The sequence below is a fragment of the Oryctolagus cuniculus genome, chromosome 3 (assembly GCF_051225735.1).
Source record: "Oryctolagus cuniculus isolate XC-2025 breed Fujian yellow rabbit chromosome 3, ASM5122573v1, whole genome shotgun sequence".
Lineage (NCBI taxonomy): Eukaryota > Metazoa > Chordata > Mammalia > Lagomorpha > Leporidae > Oryctolagus > Oryctolagus cuniculus.
In genome coordinates, this window is record NC_142869.1 from 66,212,074 (window position 1) to 66,227,558 (window position 15,485).

The 15,485-nt window shown below is 40.7% G+C and overlaps 1 protein-coding gene and 1 pseudogene across 10 annotated transcripts in view; one reads left to right on the top strand and one right to left on the bottom strand.

Moving 5' to 3' along the window:
- The window catches only part of CHN1 (chimerin 1), a 260,367-nt gene that overhangs the window by 135,014 nt on the left and 109,868 nt on the right, over positions 1 to 15,485 (top strand). The window lies entirely within an intron of this gene.
- LOC149127364 (non-selective voltage-gated ion channel VDAC3 pseudogene) lies at positions 3,909 to 4,746 on the bottom strand (annotated as a pseudogene).

Consider the following 15,485-nt stretch of genomic DNA (forward strand, 5'->3'; position numbering starts at 1 on the left):
GTAGTGAAGCCATCCGGTCCTGGGCTTTTCTTTGTTGGGAAGATGTTTATTACTGATTCAGTTTCCATCTTGGTTATTGGTCTGTTTAGATCTTCTGTGTCTTCATGACTCAATTTTGGTAGATTGTATCTATCTAGGAATCTACCCATTTCTTCTAGGATTCCCAATTTGTGGGCATATCTCTTTATAATAATTTCAGATGATTCTCTTTATTTCTGTGGTATCTGTTGTTACATTTCTGCTTTTATCTCTGATTATATTGATTTGGGTCTTATCTCTCTCTCTCTCTCTTTTTTTTTTTTTTTTTTAGTTTGGCCAGTGGTGTATCAATTTTCTTCCTTTTTTATTCTGACAGGCAGAGTTAGAGAGAGAGAGAGAGAGAGAGAGAGAGAGAGAAAGGTCTTCCTTCCGTTGGTTCATCCCCCAAATGGCTGCTATGGTTGGTGTGCTGTGGCCGGTGCGCCGTGCTGATCCGAAGCCAGGAGCCAGATACTTCCTCCTGGTCTCCCATGCAGGTGCAGGGCCCAAACACTTGGGCCATCCTCCACTGCATTTCCGGTCTACAGCAGAGAGCTGGACTGGAAGAGGAGCTACCAGGACAGAATCCAACGCCCGGGCCAGGACTAGAACCCTGGGGTGCCAGCGCCACAACCAGAGGATTAGCCTAGTGAGCCACGGCGCTGGGCTTTTTTTTTTTTTTTTTTTTTTTTTTTTTTTTAAGATTTATTTTATTTATTTGAAAGACAGTTACAGAGAGAGGTAGAGACGGAGAGGTCTTCCATCCTCGGGTTTACTCCCCAGATAGCTGCAATGTTTGGAGCTGTGCCAATCCGAAGCCAGGAGCCAGGAGCTTCTTTCAGGTCTCCCACGCAGGTGCAGGGGCCCAAGGACTTGGGCCATCTTCCACTGCTTTCCCAGGCCATAGCAGGGATCTGGATCACTAGAAGAACAGCCGGGACTAGAACCAGCACTCATATGGGATGCCGGTGCGTCAGGCCATGGTGTTAACCTACTGTGCCACAGCGCCGACCCCTCAATTTTATTTTTTCCAAAAAAACAGCTCTTAATTTCACTGATCTTTTATAATTTATTTCAATTTTGTTTATTTCTTTCTTTCTACTAGTTTGTCTTTTGTTGTTGTTTTTTTTTTAATATTTAAGTTATTTATTTGAAAGGTAGAGTTACAGAGAGAGAGAGAGGGAGAGACACAGAGAGAGATCTTCCCTCTACTGGTTCACTCCTCAAATGGACACCAGCTTCTGGGGCTCGGCAGGTGAAACCACGAAGCAGAAGTTTCATTTGGATCTCCCCATGTAGGTGCAGGGGCCCAGGCACTTGAGCCATCCTCTGCTGCTTGCCCAGGTGCATTAGCAGAGAGCTGGATTGGAAGTAGAGCAGCTGGGGCTTGAACTGTTGCCCACATGGGATGCTGGCATTGCAGGCAGCAGCTTTTCTTGCTATGCCACAGTTCTAGTCCCAGGATTTATTTTTTAATATTTACGTGTTCAGCCTGCAAATTAAGGATAATTATGTTGTCTTACATGAAGAGATGTGTTTGGATTTACTGTGGGAAGTGTGATTATTTATTTATCTCAGTTGATTGTCCTTTCCATTCTCTTATTCTATATCTCAGTTTCTCTAAATCACTTTTACTTACTATTTTTTAAAGAAACAACTTATTTATTTGAGTATAAAGAGGCAGAGTTCATATCCACTGGTTCACTCCCCATATGCCCACAGAAGCCAAGGCTGGATCATAGGCCAAAACCAAGAGTTAGAAAATCCTATCTAGATCTCCCACGTGGGTGGCAGGAACTCAAGTACTTGCACCATCATCTGCTGCCTTCTCCGATGCACTGGTTAACAGCAAGCTGGATCAGAAGCATGGAGTAAACAGAGCAAGAACCCAGCAGCCTGATATGGTATGTGGGCATCCCAAGCAACGGCTGAAGCCACTGTGCCATGGTACCCACTTCTCATAAAGCTTCAGCTCTTAATATTTTTTTTAATAAATTTCTACAGCACCAGCAGCAATGTAGGCTGTGAAGGATTTTTTTTTAAGATTTATTTATTTGAAAGGCAGAGTTACAGAAAGGCAGAAGCAGAGAGAGAGGTCAGTCTTCATCCACCGGTTCACTCCCTAGATGGCCACAATGGCTGGAGCTGCATTGATCTGAAGCCAGGAGCCAGGAGATTTTACCAGGTCTCCCAAGTGGGTGCTAGGGACCACAAACCTGGGCCTTCTTCTACTGCTTTTCCAGGCCATAGCAGAGAGCTGGATCAGAAGTAGAGCAGCCTGGATTCGAACTGGTGACCATATGGGATGCTGGCACTGCAGGCGGCAGCTTTACCGGCTACGCCACAGTGCCAGCCTCCCCTCTTAATAATTGTAAGTATAATCACAGCAGTGTGAGCTCTCTGCATGCACATCATTGTTCAGCAGATCTCTAGAACATTCTCATCTTGTCTCACTAAAGCTTTGAGTATATTCATTCACTATTTTTCCTTCACTTGTAGCCCCTAGCAACCACCATTCTACCTTGTATTGCTATAATTTTGACTACTCTAGATGTCTCATGTGAGTGGAGTCATGTAGTATTTGTCTTGTTGTGACTGGCTTATTTCACTTAACATAATGTATTCAAGGGTCATCTGTGCTGTAGCACATGACAGGGTTTCCTTCTTTTTAGAAACTGAATAATATTCTATTGTTCGTGTACTTGTATACCACATTTTCTCCTTTTTTTTTTTTTTTACCCACTCATCCACTAGTGGACATTTAGGTTGCTTTCACTTCTTGGCTATTGTGAAAAATGCTGCAGTGAGCATGATTTTGTGTAAGTATCTCTTCAAGATACTCTTTTGGATGTATAAACAGATGGCAGATTGCTGGGTAACGTAGTGATTCTGCTTTTAATTTTTTAAGTAACCTCCATATTATTTTCCATAATGGCTACAGATGCTGCTTAAAAATCTCACGAACAATGCCCAAAAATTCCATTTTCTGTATTTTTAGTTGTGGCCACCCTAACACGTGTCAAGTTATCTAATTGTGGTTTTCATTTGCATTTCTCTGATTATTAATTTTGCTTAGCATCTTTTTTTTTTACCTGTCTTGACCATTTACATATTTTTGGAGAAATATCTATTCTTTCTGTATTTTTAAAAATCAAGTTGTTTCGTTTTTTGTTATTGAGTTGTAGGAGTTCTTGTGTGTATTCTAAATATTAACCCCTTATCCAGTATATGGTTTGCAAATATTTTCTTCCATGATTTGTTTCCTTTACTGCACAGATGTTTTTAAGTTTCATGTAGTGACATTTATCTATTTTTTGCATTTGTTTCTTGTGTTTGTGGTGTCATATCCAGGAAACTCTTGCCCATTCCAATGTCAGGAAGCTTTTTCCATTTTCTTCTAGGAGATTTAGAGTTTTGCATCTTATATTTAAGTTTTTAGTCCATTTTGAGTTGGTTTTGTGTGTGCTGTAAGATGGCTTTCAGCTCTGTGTTTAGTTCCATATATCATTGTATTTTTTGTTTATTTGAAAAGGCAGAACAAGATAGAGAGGGGTGAGGGGATGTTCTACCCACTGGCTTATTCCCTAAATGGCTACAATATGTTGGGCTGGGCCAGGCTGAAGCGGGACCCAAGATCGCCGTCCAGTCTCCTATGTGGGTAGCAGGGGGCCAAGTACTTGGGCCATTATCTACTGCTTTCCCAGGTGCATTAGCAGGGAGCTAGATTGGAAGCAGTACAGCTGAGACAGGAACTGGCTCTCTCCCACATGGGGTACTGGAGTGGCAAGCAGCAGAGTAACCCACTGTACAATGTCTGCCTTGAAGTAATCTCCAAATTCAGTGCCACCATTTATATAAGTATTACAGCTGGAAGTCTGCAGCCTTGTAACCTAGGCAAGATTATTCTGTGATGGTTTGGATTTGGCTTTGGCTTTGTCAAAACTTATCTGATAGCCAGCAAGCAACCTTCAAAATCCAACAGTCAGTCATAGATGGTTGGTTCAGAAAAGTCATTACCAACATTACTCCCAACACTGAAGCAATCCTGCTTATAGGAGATCTTCAGTTTCCTACTCTTCTTCCTTGTGTTCAATGCAAATATAGTATCAAGAGTCAATTTCAACCCTTCTGCCAACTTACTCTCCAAAGAGATTCTGTCCCAGGAATATTATCCATATTCCATTTATGGGTGAATGTAAGTCCATAGTTACAGTATCTAAGTTGCCTGGTACTTTCCCTGTATCACTGTAAACATTACCAGAAATAAAAATTCCACTCTACTACAAGATTTGGTTCTCAGATCTATTTTTTAAAAAAGATTTATTTTATTTATTTGAAATTCAGGGTTACAGAGAGAGAGGGAAAGACAGAGATCTTCCATCTACTGGTTCACCTGCCAAATAGCCACAATAGCCAGTGCTGGGCCAGGCTGAAGCCAGGAACCAGGAGTTTTGTCTGGGATTCTCATGTGTGTGCACTTAAGTGCACCCAAGCACTTAAGCCATCTTCCACTGCATTCCCAGGTGTGTTAGTAGGGAGCTGGATTGGAGCAGCTTGGTCTTGACCAGTATCCAGGTGGGAAGCCAGCATTGCATGCAGCAGCTTAGCCCGTTATGCCACAATACTGGCCCCTCTCAGATCTATTTTGACCATTCCAAACCCATATCATTTGTTGAAAACATATTTGGCACCTCTTCCTAGGTCCTAGTAAGCCATTGTGTTAGACATATCTCCAACCCAAGATCTGTCTCTGCTCTACCAGAGCAACTATGAAGGTCTTCTTCTAGGATAAACATTTTAGCAGTGTTAAGTCTTCTAATCTGTACATTGCTTGGGATAATATGGATATTTTAAGTTTTCTAATATGTGAAAATTAAATGTCTTCCCATTTATTTGTGTCAGCTTCAATTTCTTTCAAAACTGTTTTGTGATTTTTCAGTGTTTTGCCTCAAGTTTATTCCTAAGTATTTTTTTAATATTATTGGAGATGGAATTCTTATTTACCTCTTCAAATTGTTCATTGTTAGTGTGGAGAAATGCAGCATGTTTTTTGAGTGTTTATTTTGTACCCTGCAGCTTTACTGAATTCATTTATTGTTTATAGTAGTTTTTTGGTGGGGTCTTCAGGGTTTTCTACATACATTTAAGATCATGTCATCTGTCAATAAAGTTAATTTAGTTAGTGTCTTTCTTTCCAGTTTAAATGCTTTTTATGTCTTTTGTCTAATTGCTGTGTCCAGGACTTCTAGTGTTATGTTGAACAGAGGCACTAAGAGTAGCCATCCTTTCCTTGTCCCTGGTCTTACAGGAACAGCTTTCAGTTTTTCACCATTGTATATGATGTTAGCTATGGACTTTTCATCCATGACATTTATTATGTTAACCTAATTTTCATTTTCTTCTGTTAGGTTGTTGAATGTTTTCATAATGAAAGGGCATTCAGTCTGCCAAATACTTTTCTACGCTGATTGAGATGCGATTTTTGTGATTGTTCTTATTCTATCAATGTAATATATGTAATGATTTTTGTATGTATCTGGCTTAGGATTTTTGTACCAGTATTTGTCAGAAATATTGGTCTGTAGTTTTCCTTTCTTGTAGTATCATTGTCTTGGTTTGGTATCAGAGTAATGCTAGCTGCCTTCATCTGTGTACTGCTATAACAAAATACCACAAATTTGTTAATTTGTAAAGAATAGAAATTTATTTCTCACAATTCCTGTGGCTGGCAGGTCCAACACCTAGGCACTAACAGATATGGTATCTAGTGCTTCCAAGAAGGCATCTCAAACACTGTTGTCTTTACATGGGAGAAGGGCAGGGGGACAAAAAAGCCCAAACCCCGTGTGAAGCCTTCTTTGTAAATGCCTTAATCCCATTCACAAGGTGGGAGCCCTCAGCATTCCCTGAAGGATCCACCTCTCAGTACTGTTGCCTTGGAGAACAAATTTTACTACAAAGTTTGGAGGAGGCACATTCACTCCTCTTCATGTTTTTGGAAGAGTTTAAGAAAGATTGACATTAATTCTTATCTAACTGTTTGATAGGATTCTCCAAAGAATCCATCTGGTCCTGCGTTTCTCTATATTGGAGATTGTTCATTCTCCTTACTAGTTATAGATCTGTTCAGATTTTCTGTTACTTCATCATTCAGTCTTGGTAGGTTGTATTTTAAGAGTTTACCCATTTATTCTAGGTTATCCAATTTGTTGGCATGTAATTGAACATAGTAATTTCTTAAAATCCTCTCTTTGTGTGGCATCAGTTATTATATCTCTTCTTTCAAAAACAGTACAACAGAGAGAGAGAGAGATTGTCCTTTTTTTTATAGAACACTTTAATAAATATAAATTTCAGTAGTACAACTTTTGGATTATAGTAGCTTTTCCCCCATAACCATCCACCCACCTGCAAACCATCCCATCTCCTACTCCCTCTCCCATCCCATTCTTTATCACGATTCATTTTCAATTATCTTTATACACAGAAGATTAACTTTATACTAAGTAGAGATTTCAACAGTTTGTACCCACACAGACACACAAAGTATAAAGTACTGTTTGAAGACTAGTTTTACTGTTAATCCTCATAGTACAACACACTAAGGACAGAGGTCCTACATGGGAGCAGGTGCACAGTGACTCCCGTTGTTGATTTAACAATTGACACTCTTATTTATGATGTCAGTAATCACCTGAGGCTCTTGTCATGAGCTGCCAAGGCTATGGAAGCCTCTTGAGTTCACAAACGCCAACATTATTTAGATAAGGCCATAATCAAAGTGGAAGTTCTCAGTTCTCCCTTCAGAGAAAGGTACCTCCTTCTTTGATGACTTATTCTTTCTGCTAGGATCTCACTTGTAGAGATCTTTCATTTAGGTCATTTTTTGCCTTAGAGTCTTGGCTTTCCATGCCTGAAATATTCTCATGGGCTTTTTAGCCAGATCTGAATGCCTTAAGGGCTGATTCTGAGGCCAGAGTGCTGTTTAGGGCATTTGTCATTCTATGAGTCTGCAGTGTATCCTGCTTCTCATGTTGGATAGTTCTCTGCTTTTTATTTCTATCAATTATTATTAGCAGACACTGGTCTTATTTATGTGATCCCTTTGACACTTCATCCTATCTTTATGATCAGTAATGAACTTAAACTGATAATTTTAACTAGTAAGATGGCATTGGTACCTGCCAACTTAATGGGATTTGTAGTCCGTTGGCAACTTTTTAGCTTTGCCTTTAGGGGAAAGTCTGAGGGAGTGTAAGCCAAACTATGCATCCCTTCTCTCTCTTATCCCCACTCTTATTTTTAATAGGGATCAATTTCCAGTTGGATTTAAACACCAAAGAATAATTCTGTGTTAAGTAAAGAGCTCAACCAATGATATTAAGTAGAAAAAATACTAAAAAGAATAAAATAGTAAGCTGTTCCTCGATAGTCAGGACAAGGGCTGAACAAGTCATTGTTTCTCATAGTGTCAGTTTAACTTCTACACATTTCCTTTTAGGTGCTCAGTTAGTTGTCAGAAATCAGGGAGAACATATATTTGTCCCTTTGGGCATGGCTTATTTCACCTAGCATGATGTTTTCCAGATTTCTCCATTTTGTTGCAAATGACTGGATTCGGTTTTTTTAATCTCTGTGTAGTATTCCATAGAGTATATATATATATATATATCCCATAATTTCTTTATCCATTCTTCTGTTGACAGGCATTTAGGTTGATTCCATGTCTTAGCTATTGTGAATTGAACTGCAGTAAACATGGAGGTGCAGATAGCTCTTTTGTTTACCAATTTCATTTCCCTTAGGTAAATTCCGAGGAGTGGAATGGCTGGGTCATGTGGTAGGTCTATACTCAAGATTTTTGAGGTAGAAGATTGTCTTCTGTCTGCTGGTTCATTTCTCATATGCCTACACAATAGCCACGGCTGTGCCAGGCTGAAGCCAGGAACCCAGAACTCCATCCAGGTCTGGGTGGGTGGCAGGAACCCAGGTATCTGAACCATCTTCTGATGCCTCCTAGATGTGCATTAGTAGGAAGCTGGAAGCAAAGTGGAGTGGGTCTTGATCCCAGGCACTCCAGTATGGAATTTCAGCATCCCAAACAGTGGCTTAACTCAACAGCACCATAATGCCAACTCCTCTTCTTTCATATCTGATTTTAGTTATTTGAATCTTGCCTCTTTTTTCTTATTTACTCTAGCTAAAGGCATGTCAATTTTGTTGTTAGATGTTGTTTTTTTTTTATTCCCAAAATCCCAACTATTTCATGGATTTTTTTCCTGTTTTTTTTTTTCGTTTTCTGTTTCAGTTCATGCTCTAATCTTTTTTTTTTTTTTTTTTTTTTTTTTTAAGATTTATCTTACTTATTTGTAAGGCACAATTACAGGTGGTGGGGTGGAGATAGAGATCTTCCATCCTCTGATTCACTCCCCAAGGAGCTGCAACATCTGGGGCTGGGAATGGCCAAAGACAAGAGCCCAGAGCTGCTTCCTGGTCTCCCACATGGGTGAAGGGGTCCAAACACTTGAGCCATCCTCCACTGCCCTCCCAGGTGCATTAGCAGGGAGCTGGATTGAAAGTGGAGCAGCCAGGTTTCAAATCAGCACCCATATGGCATGCTGACATTTCAGGAAGGAGCCTAACCCATTATGCCACAACTCTGGCCTCTCATGCACTATTTTGGGAGTTTTGTTCATTTTTCCTAGTTCCTTGAGATGTAAAGTTAGTTTTTGAATTGATTTTCATTTTTAACATAGGCATAAACTGCTGCAAAATTCTTAGTACTTGCTTCATTTAATAAGTGTGTTGTTTCCTTTTTTTTTTTTTTTTTTTGTTTTCCTTTTGTGATTTGCTCTTTAACCCATTCATTGTTCAATAGTGTATTAATTGGGGCCGGTGCTGTGGTGCAGCGGGTTAATGCCCTGGCCTGAAGCGCCAGCATCCCACATGGTTACCGGTTTGAAACCTGGCTGCTCCACTTCCGATCCAGCTCTCTGCTGTAGCCTGGGAAAGCAGTAGAAGATGGCCCAAGTCCTTGGGCCTCTGCACCTGCAAGGGAGACCTGGAAGAAGTTCCTGGCTCCTAGCTTTGGATCGGCACAGCTCTAGCCGTTGTGGACAGTTGGGGAGTGAACCATCAGATGGAAAGCCTGCCTCCCTCTCCGCCTCTCCGCCTCTCCGCCTCTCCGCCTCTCCGCCTCTCCGCCTCTCCGCCTCTCCTCTCTCTGTCTGTAACTCTGACTTTCAAATAAATAAATCTTTAAAAAAAAAAGTTTAATTTTTAATTTCCACATACTTCTGAGTTTTTCTCCTGCTTTTGATGTCTTTCGATTTCAGACTTATTAAGACTTGTTTCGGGCCAGTGCAGCGATTCACTTGGCTGATCCTCCGCCTGCGGCACCGGCACCCCAGGTTCTAGTCCCGGTTGGGCGCCGGATTCTCTCCTGGTTGCTCCTCTTCCAGTCCAGCTCTCTGCTGTGGCCCGGGAAGGCAGTGGAGGATGGCCCAGGGGCTTGGGCCCTGTACCCGCATGGTAGACCAGGAGGAAGCACCTGGCTCATGGCTTCGGATCAGCGCAGCGCACCAGCCGTAGCGGCCATTTGAGGGGTGAACCAACGGAAAAGGAAAACCTTTCTCTCTGTCTGTCTGTCTCTCTCTCAGTCTAACTCTGCCTGTCAGGGGAAAAAAAAAAAAAAGACTTGTTTTGGGTGATTTGCCCTGGAGAATATTCTGTGTGTACAGGAGAAGGATGTGTAATCTATTGCTGTTGAATGGAATCTATCAGTCTATATGGTGTTGTTTCCTCTGTTGCTACTGATCTTGTATCTGACTGTTATGAAAGTAGGGTGTTGAAGTCTCCTCTTATTATCATTATCATATTACTATCTGTTTCTCCTTTCACTTATCATTTTGCTTCTGTATTTGTGTACTGTCATATTCCAATGTTCATATAGAATGTCATCATGGCAGGCAACAGCTTAATTCGCTGTGCTACAATGTTGACCAGTCTGTATGTGTTTTTACATCGGAGGTCAATCTTTTGTAGGCAGCTTATAGTTGCAGTTTGCTTTTTCATAGGTTCAGTCACTCTGTCTTTTTCCTCTGGAAAGTTTAATCCATTTACATTTAAACTAATTACCTGTAGGGAAGGACTTGCTGTTAATATACTGTTCATTGTTTTCCATCTGTCCTGTAGCTCTTTGTCCCTATTTTCTTCCCTTGTTGCTTTTTGTTTCACTGAAGTTTTTTTTCTTTCTGTATTCACATGCTTTGATTCCTGCCTTATTTTCCTTTACATATTTTTCTAGATTTTTTTCTTTCTAGTTAGCAGAGAGCTTATGTAAAAACATTATAGTTATTATAATTTATTTTAAGCTGATAATTTAACTTAAGTTTTATACAAAACTATTTTTTATATCTCTTCAGTTCTGCCTATGTTACTGGTGGCACAGAAATTATATTTTTACACATTGTGTATCCATTAAGACAGCTGTGTATCTCTAGTTATTTTTAAATTTTATCATAAAATTAAAAGTGCCCATAATTTCAGTATTTTAGAATTCTGTACCTGTATTTGTATATTTAAGTTTACCAGAGAATTTTATATTTCTGTATGTTTTCTTGTTGTTTCGCATCTCTGTTTCAGCTCTCAGGACTCCTTTTAATATTTCTTGTGAGGAAGATTAGTGTTGTTGAATTCCTTCATCATTTGTTTAGCTGGGAGAATCTTTATTTCTCCATTTTGAATGACAGTTTTGCTAGATATTGTACTCTTGGTTGTCAGTTTTTTCTGCTAACACTTTGTCATCCCATTCTCTTCTGACCTGTAGGATTTCTGCCATGAAATATGTAGATGATTTAGTTGGAGCTTTCTTGAGCTTATTTTCTTTCAATCTCTCTTTTTTTAAAGATTTATTTATTTATTTGAAAGAATTACACAGAGAGAAGGAGAAGCAGAGAGAGAGAGGTCTTCTGTCCGCTGGTTCACTGCCCAGTTGGTCATACCAGCCAGAGCTGTGCCTATCGGAAGCCGGAAGCCAGAAGCCAGGGGCTTCGTCCCGTTCTCCCAAGCAGGTGCAGGGTCCCTAGGACATGGGCCATCCTCCACTACTATCCCAGGCCATAGCAGAGAGCTGGATCGGAATGGAGCAACTAGGACTCAAGCCAGTGCCCACATGGGATGCCTGCATTGCATGCGGCTGCTTTAGCCACTACGCCATAATGCCAGGTCCTCAATTTTTTTTATTTGCTCTTATCTCTTCCTTAAATCTCCTCTATATAAATACGTAGTACCCAACATTTTTCTCACTGAATTCCCATTTCCAAAGACAGAAATCCCTTGTGTAGAGCTGTCTTCTGTATTTCTGCTTTCAAGATTCTCTAGACTTTGACTTTGGGCAGTTTGATTATAACATGTCTCAGTGTGGGCTTCTTTGACCGGATTGGAGTTATTTGAGCTTCTTGAATTTTGATGTCCATTTCCTTCTTCAGGCATGGGAAGCATTTAGCCATTATTTCATCAAATCGGCTCTCTGTCCCTTTTTTTATTGCTTCTCCTTCTGGAACTCCATCATGTATATATGGTATCCCTGATGGTGTCCCTTAGGTTCCTTAGGGTTTCTTCACTTTTCCTCATTCATTTTTCACTTTGCTCCTTTGATTTGACAGTTTCAAATGATCTGTCTGCAGGTTATCTGATTCTTTCTTCTGATTTATTAAGTCTTCTGTTGAACCCCTCTAGTGAATTTTTCCATACAGTTAAGTATTCTTCATCTATAGAATTTATTTTTTATTATTTCTGTCTCTTTATTGATAGGATTTTCTCATGCATCTTTTTCTTGATTTTTAAATTTTTATCATGTTGTCTTATAAATTACTGAGTTTCTTTAAGACATTTATTTTGAATTTTTGTCAGGCTGTTCAAGGATGTTTATGTCTTTGGGTTGGTTTTGAGAGATTGACTTTGTTCCATTCATGGGGTTATGTTTCCTTGTGTTTTCATGTGCTTTGTAAATTTTTTGTTTTGTTTTGCTTTTTTTCTTGTATTTGATACATTTGATAAAACAGCTGCCTCTCCATCCTTATGGGCTAGTTTGGAACATAGAAGGACCTTTACCAATCAGTTTATGTAAAGGCTGTGGACCTAAAGCCTGTTGAGGGGGGGTATGCTATTTCTCTGGCTTGTTAATATAATTTCCCAATTAGAGAAATCTGCCTGTTTCTTTGTCAGGAACTCTTAATTTCTTCCTCTTGTGGTGTCTGTCTGTGGTACTGCAGGTCCTGTGGACTTCAGGTACAAGCTGCCTCATTCTCTCCTGCTTTCAGCTGCCTGTGGCCGTAGAGTCATCACTTCATGTCTGTGGGTTTCCCATCTGCAGATTCAACCAACTGGATCTGATTTTTCTAGTGAACATGTACAGGCTTTTATTCTTGTCATTATTCCCTAAATGATACATATATATATATGTATGTATATATGTGTGTGTATATATATATATAAAACTACTGTTTACATAGCATTTATATTAGGTATCATTAAGTAATCTACAGGCTATTTAAGGTATACAGGAGAATGTGTGTAAGTTACACACAAATACTATGCCATTTTATATAAGAGACTTGAGCATCTGCTGATTTTGGTATCCAGCGAATGAACCTGGAACCAGTCAGTCACACGTGAAAAATGAGAGACGACTTATGTGACTCCGCATCCATTCCCTGAATCAGGTGCTTCAGGGTCTGATTCCTTAGCGTCCTGCTGAAAAGCCAGGACACTGAATGCACGCTCCATCCTTCTTCCCTTCTGAGAGAAGCCAGCGGTTGGTTGCCTTCTGAAGGCTGCAGAGCTTTGCCATTTCTTTGTGGCCCTGCAGGCCCTCTGTTGCTGCAAGCAGCTTTCCTCACTTTGTGTTGCTGTCAGGCACCCCAAGCATCCAAACATTTCTGGTTTCTTTAGCACTCTGAGGCAGGGAGAGAAAAAACCATCCCTCAGGAAACCCTCCAAAAGCTGAAAGCACTGGATGCCTGTTCTGTTCTTCAGCACCCCTCACCACCACCACCAGAAGCCATGAGCAGAGCTGAACCATGCTAGTTTGGGGGCAGGGTATTGCAGATAAAGTGAAATGGCTCTTAGATTTTCACTGTGTTCCTCCGGTTTTGCACTTTTGGGAGTGCGGTAATTTGTTAACTGGTTTCTGAGGTTCTCATCAAGCTATTTTGGTCCGTATTTTGATACATTTTCCCTATCTTCTTAAATACTGCCTTCTCTTTCATTTCTTCTCCTTCCCACCTCCTTAAATCATCCTGTTGTCCCTGAGTATAGTAGAACAGATCTCCTGTGAATGTCTCCTGTTATCCCAGGCTAAATTAACTGCCCTATGGTTCCTGTCATCCTTTTGAGTGAATGTTCCTACCTCCTCCTGCTTTCCATCTGCTCTTGTCTCAGACAATCGCCTTAGCTTTTGGCTCTGTTTCTGCTCTCAGTTGTGGTCATTCTCCAAGCTACAGAATGGCCCCTTCTGCTGGAGTTTTCAAAATTTTTGCTTAGAGATCAAATAGCTGTTTGCTGCCAGGTTTTTGGATTCATTTAGCAATCTATTCATGACTCAGGTGTTTTGATTTTTAGGAATGAAGCCTAATGTGCAGAGTTACATTTGAGTCTCTATTGAATATGTTGTACCTTTGATCATATAGCTATAATTTACTTTCTGAAAAGATCTTCACATGTTGCTTTAGTAACCTATGCACAAGGTGCCACCTATAGAAAAAAAGTCTGTGGATGCAATTATCTTTAAAAATGAACTTGGTCCTCCATGGCAGCAGTGAAGTCTTTCTTATTCTTTGAGCCTTGTGCAGTGCTTGGCATATACTGGGCTTATTCAGTAAATTGCATTAGATAATAAATTATCAAACTTGGAACACTCCCTGTGGTGAAGTTCTTTGTATAAGTAAGAAAATGCAGCCGGCGCCGCGGCTCACTAGGCTAATCCTCTGCCTAGCGGCACCGGCACACCAGGTTCTAGTCCCGGTTGGGGCGCCGGATTCTGTCCCGGTTGCCCTTTTTCCAGGCCAGCTCTCTGCTGTGGCCAGGGAGTGCAGTGGAGGATGGCCCAGGTGCTTGGGCCCTGCACCCCATGGGAGACCAGGAAAAGCACCTGGCTCCTGGCTCCTGCCATCAGATGAGCCTGGTGCGCCAGCCACAGCGCGCCGGCCGCGGCGGCCATTGGAGGGTGAACCAACGGCAAAGGAAGACCTTTCTCTCTGTCTCTCTCTCTCTCACTGTCCACTCTGCCTGTAAAAAAAAAAAAAAAAAAAATGCAGAAAGCCATTTTTCATTCTTTACTATTTTATCTGAGAATCTCTTGAATGGACAAATACCCATTATTTCTTTGCTATGTTACGCTACAAGATACATAGGCTAATTATGAAGAGTGTTGATGGCCTTTTTGGTCCTGTGGTTTTAAATTAATATAGTTAGTCAATAACTCAGAACACGACTTTGCAATCAGACAGTCCTAGGTTTAAACTCTGGTTCTTGCATTCTCTGTGTAACTTTTGGGGATTTTTTGACTCCAAAATAAATTTTCTTTTTTGAAAAAAAAAATTATTTATTTACTTGAAAGAGTTACAACAGAGAGAGAAGGAGAAGCAGAGAGAGAGGTCTTCCGTCCACTGGTTCACTCCCCAATTGGCCGCAACAGCCAGAGCTGTGCCAATCTGAAGCCAGGAGCCAGGACAGGTCTCCCATGTGGGTACAGGAGCCCAAGGACTTGGGCCATCTTCTTCTGCTTTCCCAGACCATAGCAGAGAGCCAGATTGGAAGTGGAGCAGTTGGGACTTGAACCTGCACCCATATATTTCTTGGCTAAATTCTATTCAAGAATAGGAATATGAAGCATCCCATTTTTTTAGCATATTGTTAATTTTTTTTTTTAAATTTCCATCTCTGCATGATTCATTTGCTCCTGCATAGTTTGACTCCTGTTAGTTTTTTGTAGTCTTATCTTTCATGAGAGTAAGTCCTCAGATATCAGGGCATTGCCTGCTCCTATGTAAGTGTATTTGGCACTCAAAAGCTGACTGGTACTTCTGGGATATGAGGAAGCCTGACAGCTAGGTGCTGATGGTCTTAATTCTTAAGTCTTTCTAGTTGGGTTGATCAGATTTCCCAGAAAATAATTTTCCAGTTTCCAGGAAACATATTAACCTTTTGAGAACTTAGGCTGAAGAGAAATGGAAATCTGTCTTCGTGTTTGAAACAGTCATGTAGCTTTCAGGAGGCTGCCTCCGCCTTCAGCTCTGCCTGGTGCTCTTAGTTCACAGTCACACTGGCTTGTGCTTTTTAAAGCACAGAACTGAAGCCTGCTGTGGTGTGGAAGGTGTGATTATCTGGGGACAGGATGGGCACATTGGGGGATGTCTAACTGCTGCCTTTTTTTTTTTTTTAAGATTTATTTATTTATTTGAAAG